The sequence below is a fragment of the Bombus huntii genome, unplaced genomic scaffold (assembly GCF_024542735.1).
Source record: "Bombus huntii isolate Logan2020A unplaced genomic scaffold, iyBomHunt1.1 ctg00000156.1, whole genome shotgun sequence".
Lineage (NCBI taxonomy): Eukaryota > Metazoa > Arthropoda > Insecta > Hymenoptera > Apidae > Bombus > Bombus huntii.
Window position 1 is genome coordinate 70,001 of NW_026099397.1, and position 10,000 is coordinate 80,000.

Here is a 10,000-nt window from a genome sequence, read left to right on the forward strand (position 1 = left end):
CGCTCTTATTCGTATCCTCGTTCTTGTACCTTCGTCCGACTCTGAAACGTTCTCTTATATAAAGAAGAACGACGGCGGGTTGTTAAGGCAAGAAGGGACAGAGAGAGACAGATACGGAGAGTAACGATACGCAACGCAAGCAGTCTTAGGTTTACGTGAGCAACCCTCAGCCAGGCGTGGTCCAGGAATTGTATCCGTGGACCGCAATGTGCGTTCGAAATGTCGATGTTCATGTGTCCTGCAGTTCACACGTTGACGCGCAATTAGCTGCGTTCTTCATCGACCCACGAGCCAAGTGATCCACCGTTCAGGGTAATCTTTTATAAATTTACAACAGTTCAATACTCAAATGTACTCTTCTCGGTTCTAGCGAAGCCGAGTTCCGTCACGTTCGACCAACGGGAATCGAACGCGCAGAAGTCGCCATAGGATTGACGACACAAAAACGTTCGAAAAAAAAAGAAAACGACGAACGCGCGAAGATACGCGCGTTCGCCGGCCGGGCGTAAAGTACATTATGATATATAACAACCATCGAGATCGAAGCTCCGTTCGTCAGGAAACGACGGGGATATATACACCCGATTCTGAATCCTCTGTACAGCACACGATCTCGCGAACGAGTAAGCACGGTGGCTAGCCCATGTTATATATGTGTTTGATTCTACTCTCTCGTCCAATTATTCAAGAAACAGCGCGCGTGCATCTCTCCATCGTTCGGGTGATAGTAAAGATTCGATGGGATTCGCGCGGCCGTCCGCCTCGAGCGGTCTTTCGTCCCAATATCCAGAAGCAGAGTTTGAAAAACTCTAGCGACGGCACGGGTGTCCGACTCACGACATCGAGGTTTCGAAGCCGGCGATCCCCTCCGAACGGATGGCGACCACGCGACCGACTGAAAGCATGAAAAATCGACGAAAGATAGAACACATCTCCGTTCGGGTGGTGTTTTTTCTTTAAAAAAAAAAAAAAAACAAAAATTCGATGGGACTCGCAGCCATCGTCCTCGCGCGGTCTTTCGTCCCGATATCCAGAAGCAGAGTTTGAAAAACTCTAGCGACGGCACGGGTGTCCGACTCACGACAACGAGGATAGACAGCCGGTCCCCTCCGAACGGGTTATGCGACGATAAACTCGATGAAACTTTAGTCTCGTTCAGGTAGTGTGTGTCTTGTAAATCAAAAATTCGATGGGACACGCATCCATCGTCCTCGCGCGGTCTTTCGTCCCAACATCCAGAAGCAGAGTTTGAAAAACTCTAGCGACGGCACGGGTGTCCGACTCACGACAACGAGGATAGACAGCCGGTCCCCTCTGAACGGTATATTATATATGAGATGATAGACGACAAACTGGATGAAACTTTAAGTCTCGTTCAGGTAGTGTGTAAATCAAAAATTCGATGGGACTCGCATCCGTCGTCCTCGCGCGGTCTTTCGTCCCGATATCCAGAAGCAGAGTTTGAAAAACTCTAGCGACGGCACGGGTGTCCGACTCACGACAACGAGGAAAGACAGCCGGTCCCCTCTGAACGGTATATTATATGAAACTTTAAGTCTCGTTCAGGTAGTGTGTAAGTCAAAAATTCGATGGGACTCGCATCCGTCGTCCTCGCGCGGTCTTTCGTCCCGATATCCAGAAGCAGAGTTTGAAAAACTCTAGCGACGGCACGGGTGTCCGACTCACGACAACGAGGATAGACAGCCGGTCCCCTCTGAACGGTATATAATATACATTATGCGACGGTAGACGATCAACTAGACGAAACTTTAGTCTCGTTCAGGTGGTGTAAAAAAAATTCGATGGGATACGCACGCACGGCTGTCGTCGTCCTCGAGCGGTCTTTCGTCCCAATATCCAGAAGCAGAGTTTGAAAAACTCTAGCGACGGCACGGGTGTCCGACTCACGACATCGAGGCTTCGAAGCCGGCGGCGTTCCCCTCTGAACGAACTTCGGCTAGACTAGTTACGAATCGTTGCTACACATCGTCTTCATCGTCGTCGTCGTCGACATCGACATCATCATCATCATCATATCATCATCATCATCATCATCGGTCATCGTCGCATAGCGGGCCAACATCCACGCGATGCGTCTTCGTTCTAGGTTACCCGATCCACGAGTATGTTACACGTGGTTTCGTTATTTCGAACGAAACGACATACGAAGAGCACACGCCCTTTGGGTAGGAAGCACGTTTCGAGAACGACGAGAGTTTCGATGAAAGAGACGAGAGAAGTCGACGCAGAAGGTATCCATGGATCTTCGAAGAGAACCTTCGAAGATGTATATCGGTATCCTTTCGCTCTGCGCGACTCGCTACAAGTTCTTTCGCTCTCGTCGACTCGTTCTAGACGCTTCGTTCGATCCCAAAGAGGAGTCTTCGATATGTCCCGTTGCTAGGAGGAGAACAAACGCAACACAGACCACGAAACATAGAAGAGAATAGGCGAGCATGATCACTCCGACACGAGGCACTTTAGAGATTTTCTTATTAGTTTGCATGGACTTTTATATTTCGTTTGTACGGTTTCCACGATGCAAATACGAAATACGAGATCGTGACGGCGGGTCTTTCTGTGTACGGCCTCTCGCAGGCGCCACGACTGCATTTCTCTTTACACCTGGTTTCCATCGTAATTTTTTCGTTTGATATCGAGCCTTAACTTTTGTTGGCTCTTTCGAAGCTAGAGTTCCCTTTTATTAGAATTTCATATATATATATATATATTATATGTTATATGTTTTATTCGGAGACGGCGGGTCTTTCTGTTTACGACCTCACGCAGGCGCCTCGAATAAGTTTCATTCGCATTTCGTTTTTATACTTGTATATATATATCTCTTCATCCCGATGATCGAGAGAGAGTGCCACCTTCTCTTCGTATAATTCCGTAGCTGGAGGGTCGTCTCCTCCTTAAGAATATTTCTATTCGTGCCAACGGAGGTTGCCAAGCTCCCTGGCGTTTTCGTTTGTTAAAGTATATAGCTTGTTAATACGTCGTATATACTTTCGTCGATACAGGAGGAGTACGGCTCCTTACCGACCATTGTGATATATATTTCATAGTTTTTATATGTGTTCAAGTCAAATTCTTTTGGTATCGTATCGTTAATGATCCTTCCGCAGGTTCACCTACGGAAACCTTGTTACGACTTTTACTTCCTCTAAATGATCAAGTTTGGTCATCTTCCCGGTAACATCGGCAATGCTTATCACATTGGCCGCGCACCAGTCCGAAGACCTCACTAAATCATTCAATCGGTAGTAGCGACGGGCGGTGTGTACAAAGGGCAGGGACGTAATCAACGCGAGCTTATGACTCGCGCTTACTGGGAATTCCTCGTTCATGGGGAATAATTGCAAGCCCCAATCCCTAGCACGAAGGAGGTTCAGCGGGTTACCCGGGCCTTTCGGCCAGGGAAAACACGCTGATTCCTTCAGTGTAGCGCGCGTGCGGCCCAGAACATCTAAGGGCATCACAGACCTGTTATTGCTCAATCTCGTGCGGCTAGAAGCCGCCTGTTCCTCTAAGAAGATTTGTTTGTACGTTGGTAGTAAAAACCCACCGACCGAAGCCGGGGGCCTTCGAGATACCATAAGTTACGTCTATTTAGCAGGCTAGAGTCTCGTTCGTTATCGGAATTAACCAGACAAATCGCTCCACCAACTAAGAACGGCCATGCACCACCACCCACCGAATCAAGAAAGAGCTATCAATCTGTCAATCCTTCCGGTGTCCGGGCCTGGTGAGGTTTCCCGTGTTGAGTCAAATTAAGCCGCAGGCTCCACTCCTGGTGGTGCCCTTCCGTCAATTCCTTTAAGTTTCAGCTTTGCAACCATACTTCCCCCGGAACCCAAAAGCTTTGGTTTCCCGGAAGCTGCCCGCCGAGTCATCGGAGGAACTTCGGCGGATCGCTGGCTGGCATCGTTTATGGTTAGAACTAGGGCGGTATCTGATCGCCTTCGAACCTCTAACTTTCGTTCTTGATTAATGAAAACATTTTTGGCAAATGCTTTCGCTTCTGTCCGTCTTGCGACGATCCAAGAATTTCACCTCTAACGTCGCAATACGAATGCCCCCATCTGTCCCTATTAATCATTACCTCGGGGCTCCGAAAACCAACAAAATAGAACCGAGGTCCTATTCCATTATTCCATGCACACAGTATTCAGGCGAAGGTAGCCTGCTTTAAGCACTCTAATTTGTTCAAAGTAAACGTATCGGCCCACCTCGACACTCAGTGAAGAGCACCGCGATGGGATATTAGTTGGACCGCCCGCGAGGAGCTAAGCCCACCGATAGGACGTACCACATAATGCCAGTTAAACACCGCGAGCGGTGAACCGACACTGTGACACACAGATTCAACTACGAGCTTTTTAACCGCAACAACTTTAATATACGCTATTGGAGCTGGAATTACCGCGGCTGCTGGCACCAGACTTGCCCTCCAATTGGTCCTCGTTAAAGGATTTAAAGTGTACTCATTCCGATTACGGGGCCTCGGATGAGTCCCGTATCGTTATTTTTCGTCACTACCTCCCCGTGCCGGGAGTGGGTAATTTGCGCGCCTGCTGCCTTCCTTGGATGTGGTAGCTGTTTCTCAGGCTCCCTCTCCGGAATCGAACCCTGATTCCCCGTTACCCGTTACAACCATGGTAGGCGCAGAACCTACCATCGACAGTTGATAAGGCAGACATTTGAAAGATGCGTCGCCGGTGCTAGATGACCATGCGATCAGCACAAAGTTATTCAGAGTCACCAAAACAAACGATGGACGGACAGACGAGCCATCCGCCACCGATTGGTTTTGATCTAATAAAAGCATTCCTACCATCTCTGGTCGGAATCTGTTTGCATGTATTAGCTCTAGAATTACCACAGTTATCCAAGTAAATGTAGGTATGATCTAAGAAACCATAACTGATTTAATGAGCCATTCGCGGTTTCACCTTAATGCGGCATGTACTGAGACATGCATGGCTTAATCTTTGAGACAAGCATATGACTACTGGCAGGATCAACCAGGGATCTTATTCGTATAACAATTCTTATAAATTTCGTTTAAGTTCTCTTCGTGTCGTAGGTGGGACGTAAGCACCGTACGACGAGACTTTTCGTTCTTAAGATAGATATATCTATAAAATATATCTCCTAGCGACGTTCGAGATACACCCATAGTTCAGTAATAATCTTCGAACGCCGCTCGCAGCCACTTTGTAATTCTCAACTCCACCTCCTCTCTTCTCTCTCTCTCTTTCTCATAGTCTTATATAAAATGTTTAGAATCGTACTTCTAAAGGAACATTTCCATAATGCTGTCTTCGTGTAAAAAGACTTATTAGAATATCTTAGCGGTAAAGCACGTATACGCACCTCACGCTGAACGAACAAGCGCGTATCCCAGTGCGTCGCGCTGGACATACCGTAAGAATATTCTTTCAATCGGTAGAACATTTTCGGCAGAAGACATACTACGCAAAGATAGTACGCTCCTACCGCCTCATCGGATACTTCTGCGAAAGCAGAAGTTTTTATAGAAAGCAGACGGTTATACTCTTTTGAATGAATCGATGCTCAGTTAGTACAAGCACACACGCATCTAACAATTTTTGTTAGAATACGTACACACAGGTCACCAGCTTCCCGACTCAGGGGAACCTTGCCACGATATTTGGTCATTACGTCCAGGACAGCGACCCGCGGCGCAGCAGTGTAGAGAAAAAACCAGAACGAGAACGGAGGAACAGTCGAGAAATAGCGTAAAATACACTAAGACTCGAGGAGCGGTGACTGAATTCTCAACCGAGGCCGTAGAATAGCCACGCGCTCAACGCTGTTCCGACCGAACCGTCCGGCTCGACGTCTCTCTTATAGATACGAAAGCGCCAGCCGGAAGGCCGGCGCCGGCCGGGCTAGCGGCCGCGCGCTTACGGTGCAAAACCTCCGTAGCAACGTACCGTTCGGAAGGGACGCTGGAACTTAGTCTCGCGAACGCTCGATCACTACTATACAAAGCCAATATCCAACCATCGAAATACATTACCAGACGTTTTATTAACATAATAGAAATGCATTTTTACCAAAAAATTAATTTTTTTTTTCACCGAAAAATTGCATCAGTAAACATACTCTTTTATCGAATACGGACAAAAAATAAGTTTATAATCAATTACAATACGTTAAAATAAGTAGAAATATGCAAAAAAATATATACCTTGTAACGTTAATTAACGAAAAAATTAGAAAAATATCCCAGTCGTGTCAGTTCGACGAACGCTAATTTTTTGAAAAAATCGATAAAAATGTTTAATCCCGACGTATCTAATAGAGATAGAACGATTCCCGTAAAAAAATTTATACCTTGTAACGCTTTTTAACGAATAAACTCGAAAAAACTTTTTCGCCCTCGGAATTTTTCTAAGTCCCAACGTACCGGCTCGGAATTTTTCTATGTTCCAACGACCGGTCGTGTCGGTCCAAACGTTTTTATATCCGTCTGCCGACGATATAAACGCTTAATCCCGACGTATTTTATCGAGTTATAACGATTTCTTGAAAAATATTCGTACGTTATAACGCTTTTTAACGAATTAATCGAAAAAGAGTGTTCGGTCCGAAAATTTTCTAAGTACGAACGACCGGCCGCATAGGTCCGTTTTTAAAAATCGTTCTCGGACGGAAATAAACCATTAATCCCGACGTATTTCGTCGAGTTACGTCGATTTATGCAAAAAAATTCATACCTTGTAACGCTTTTTAACGAATAAACTCGAAAAAACTTTTTCGCCCTCGGAATTTTTCTAAGTCCCAACGTACCGGCTCGGAATTTTTCTATGTTCCAACGACCGGTCGTGTCGGTCCAAACGTTTTTATATCCGTCTGCCGACGATATAAACGCTTAATCCCGACGTATTTTATCGAGTTATAACGATTTCTTGAAAAATATTCGTACGTTATAACGCTTTTTAACGAATTAATCGAAAAAGAGTGTTCGGTCCGAAAATTTTCTAAGTACGAACGACCGGCCGCATAGGTCCGTTTTTAAAAATCGTTCTCGGACGGAAATAAACCATTAATCCCGACGTATTTCGTCGAGTTACGTCGATTTATGCAAAAAAATTCATACCTTGTAACGCTTTTTAACGAATAAACTCGAAAAAACTTTTTCGCCCTCGGAATTTTTCTAAGTCCCAACGTACCGGCTCGGAATTTTTCTATGTTCCAACGACCGGTCGTGTCGGTCCAAACGTTTTTATATCCGTCTGCCGACGATATAAACGCTTAATCCCGACGTATTTTATCGAGTTATAACGATTTCTTGAAAAATATTCGTACGTTATAACGCTTTTTAACGAATTAATCGAAAAAGAGTGTTCGGTCCGAAAATTTTCTAAGTACGAACGACCGGCCGCATAGGTCCGTTTTTAAAAATCGTTCTCGGACGGAAATAAACCATTAATCCCGACGTATTTCGTCGAGTTACGTCGATTTATGCAAAAAAATTCATACCTTGTAACGCTTTTTAACGAATAAACTCGAAAAAACTTTTTCGCCCTCGGAATTTTTCTAAGTCCCAACGTACCGGCTCGGAATTTTTCTATGTTCCAACGACCGGTCGTGTCGGTCCAAACGTTTTTATATCCGTCTGCCGACGATATAAACGCTTAATCCCGACGTATTTTATCGAGTTATAACGATTTCTTGAAAAATATTCGTACGTTATAACGCTTTTTAACGAATTAATCGAAAAAGAGTGTTCGGTCCGAAAATTTTCTAAGTACGAACGACCGGCCGCATAGGTCCGTTTTTAAAAATCGTTCTCGGACGGAAATAAACCATTAATCCCGACGTATTTCGTCGAGTTACGTCGATTTATGCAAAAAAATTCATACCTTGTAACGCTTTTTAACGAATAAACTCGAAAAAACTTTTTCGCCCTCGGAATTTTTCTAAGTCCCAACGTACCGGCTCGGAATTTTTCTATGTTCCAACGACCGGTCGTGTCGGTCCAAACGTTTTTATATCCGTCTGCCGACGATATAAACGCTTAATCCCGACGTATTTTATCGAGTTATAACGATTTCTTGAAAAATATTCGTACGTTATAACGCTTTTTAACGAATTAATCGAAAAAGAGTGTTCGGTCCGAAAATTTTCTAAGTACGAACGACCGGCCGCATAGGTCCGTTTTTAAAAATCGTTCTCGGACGGAAATAAACCATTAATCCCGACGTATTTCGTCGAGTTACGTCGATTTATGCAAAAAAATTCATACCTTGTAACGCTTTTTAACGAATAAACTCGAAAAAACTTTTTCGCGCTCGGAATTTTTCTAAGTCCCAACGTACCGGCTCGGAATTTTTCTATGTTCCAACGACCGGTCGTGTCGGTCCAAACGTTTTTATATCCGTCTGCCGACGATATAAACGCTTAATCCCGACGTATTTTATCGAGTTATAACGATTTCTTGTAAAATATTCATACCTTCTAACACTTTTTAACGAGTTATTTGGAGGGGATCTTTCGGCCTTTTCGTAGCGGTGCGAAAAAATTCTAAGTTCCAACGTCCCAGTCACGTTGGTCCGGAGGATGAAATTTTTCAAAAAAATAAAGTGAAATCGCTACTTTCGACTAGATTTCGTTGAAACATAACGATTTCACACAAAATTTCTATACCTTATAACACTTTTTCCCGAGTTATTTCGAGTTGAACTTTCGGTACTTTCGTAACGGGGCGAAAAAATTCTAAGTTCCAACGTCCCGGTCACGTTGGTCCGGAGGGTGAAATTTTTTAAAAAAATAAAGTGAAATCGCTACTTTCGACTAGATTTCGTCGAAACGTAACGATTTCACGCAAAATTTCGATACGTTATAACGCTTTTTAGCGAGTTATTTCGAGTTGAACTTTCGGTACTTTCGTAACGGGGCGAAAAAATTCTAAGTTCCAACGTCCCGGTCAGGTTGGTCCGGAGGATGAAATTTTTTAAAAAAATAAAGTGAAATCGTTACGTTCGACTAGATTTCGTCGATACGTAACGATTTCACGCAAAATTTCGATACGTTATAACGCTTTTTAGCGAGTTATTTCGAGTTGAACTTTCGGTACTTTCGTAACGGGGCGAAAAAATTCTAAGTTCCAACGTCCCGGTCACGTTGGTCCGGAGGGTGAAATTTTTTAAAAAAATAAAGTGAAATCGCTACTTTCGACTAGATTTCGTCGATACGTAACGATTTCACACAAAATTTCGATACGTTATAACGCTTTTTAGCGAGTTATTTCGAGTTGAACTTTCGGTACTTTCGTAACGGGGCGAAAAAATTCTAAGTTCCAACGTCCCGGTCAGGTTGGTCCGGAGGACGAAATTTTTTAAAAAAATAAAGTGAAATCGCTACTTTCGACTAGATTTCGTCGAAACGTAACGATTTCACGCAAAATTTCGATACGTTATAACGCTTTTTGGCGAGTTATTTCGAGTTGAACTTTCGGCCTTTTCGTAGCGGTGCGAAAAAATTCTAAGTTCCAACGTCCCGGTCACGTTGGTCCGGTGGACGAAATTTTTTAAAAAAATAAAGTGAAATCGCTACTTTCGACTAGATTTCGTCGAAACGTAACGATTTCATACAAAAGTTCGATACGTTATAACGCTTTTTGGCGAGTTATTTCGAGTTGAACTTTCGGTACTTTCGTAACGGGGCGAAAAAATTCTAAGTTCCAACGTCCCGGTCACGTTGGTCCGGAGGACGAAATTTTTTAAAAAAATAAAGTGAAATCGTTACGTTCGACTAGATTTCGTCGATACGTAACGATTTCACGCAAAATTTCTATACCTTATAACGCTTTTTCCCGAGTTATTTCGAGTTGAACTTTCGGTACTTTCGTAACGGTGCGAAAAAATTCTAAGTTCCAACGTCCCGGTCACGTTGGTCCGGAGGACGAAATTTTTTAAAAAAATAAAGTGAAATCGCTACTTTCGACTAGATTTCGTCGATA

At 44.0% G+C, this 10,000-nt stretch overlaps 2 non-coding genes across 2 annotated transcripts; both read right to left on the bottom strand.

Moving 5' to 3' along the window:
* Positions 1-160: 160 nt before the first annotated feature.
* Positions 161-315, bottom strand: LOC126877385 (5.8S ribosomal RNA). Its single transcript, XR_007694973.1, has one exon. It is a non-coding gene; the product is annotated as a 5.8S ribosomal RNA (ribosomal RNA).
* A 2,799-nt stretch (positions 316-3,114) lies between these two features.
* Positions 3,115-5,037, bottom strand: LOC126877379 (small subunit ribosomal RNA). Its single transcript, XR_007694970.1, has one exon. It is a non-coding gene; the product is annotated as a small subunit ribosomal RNA (ribosomal RNA).
* Positions 5,038-10,000: the final 4,963 nt, after the last annotated feature.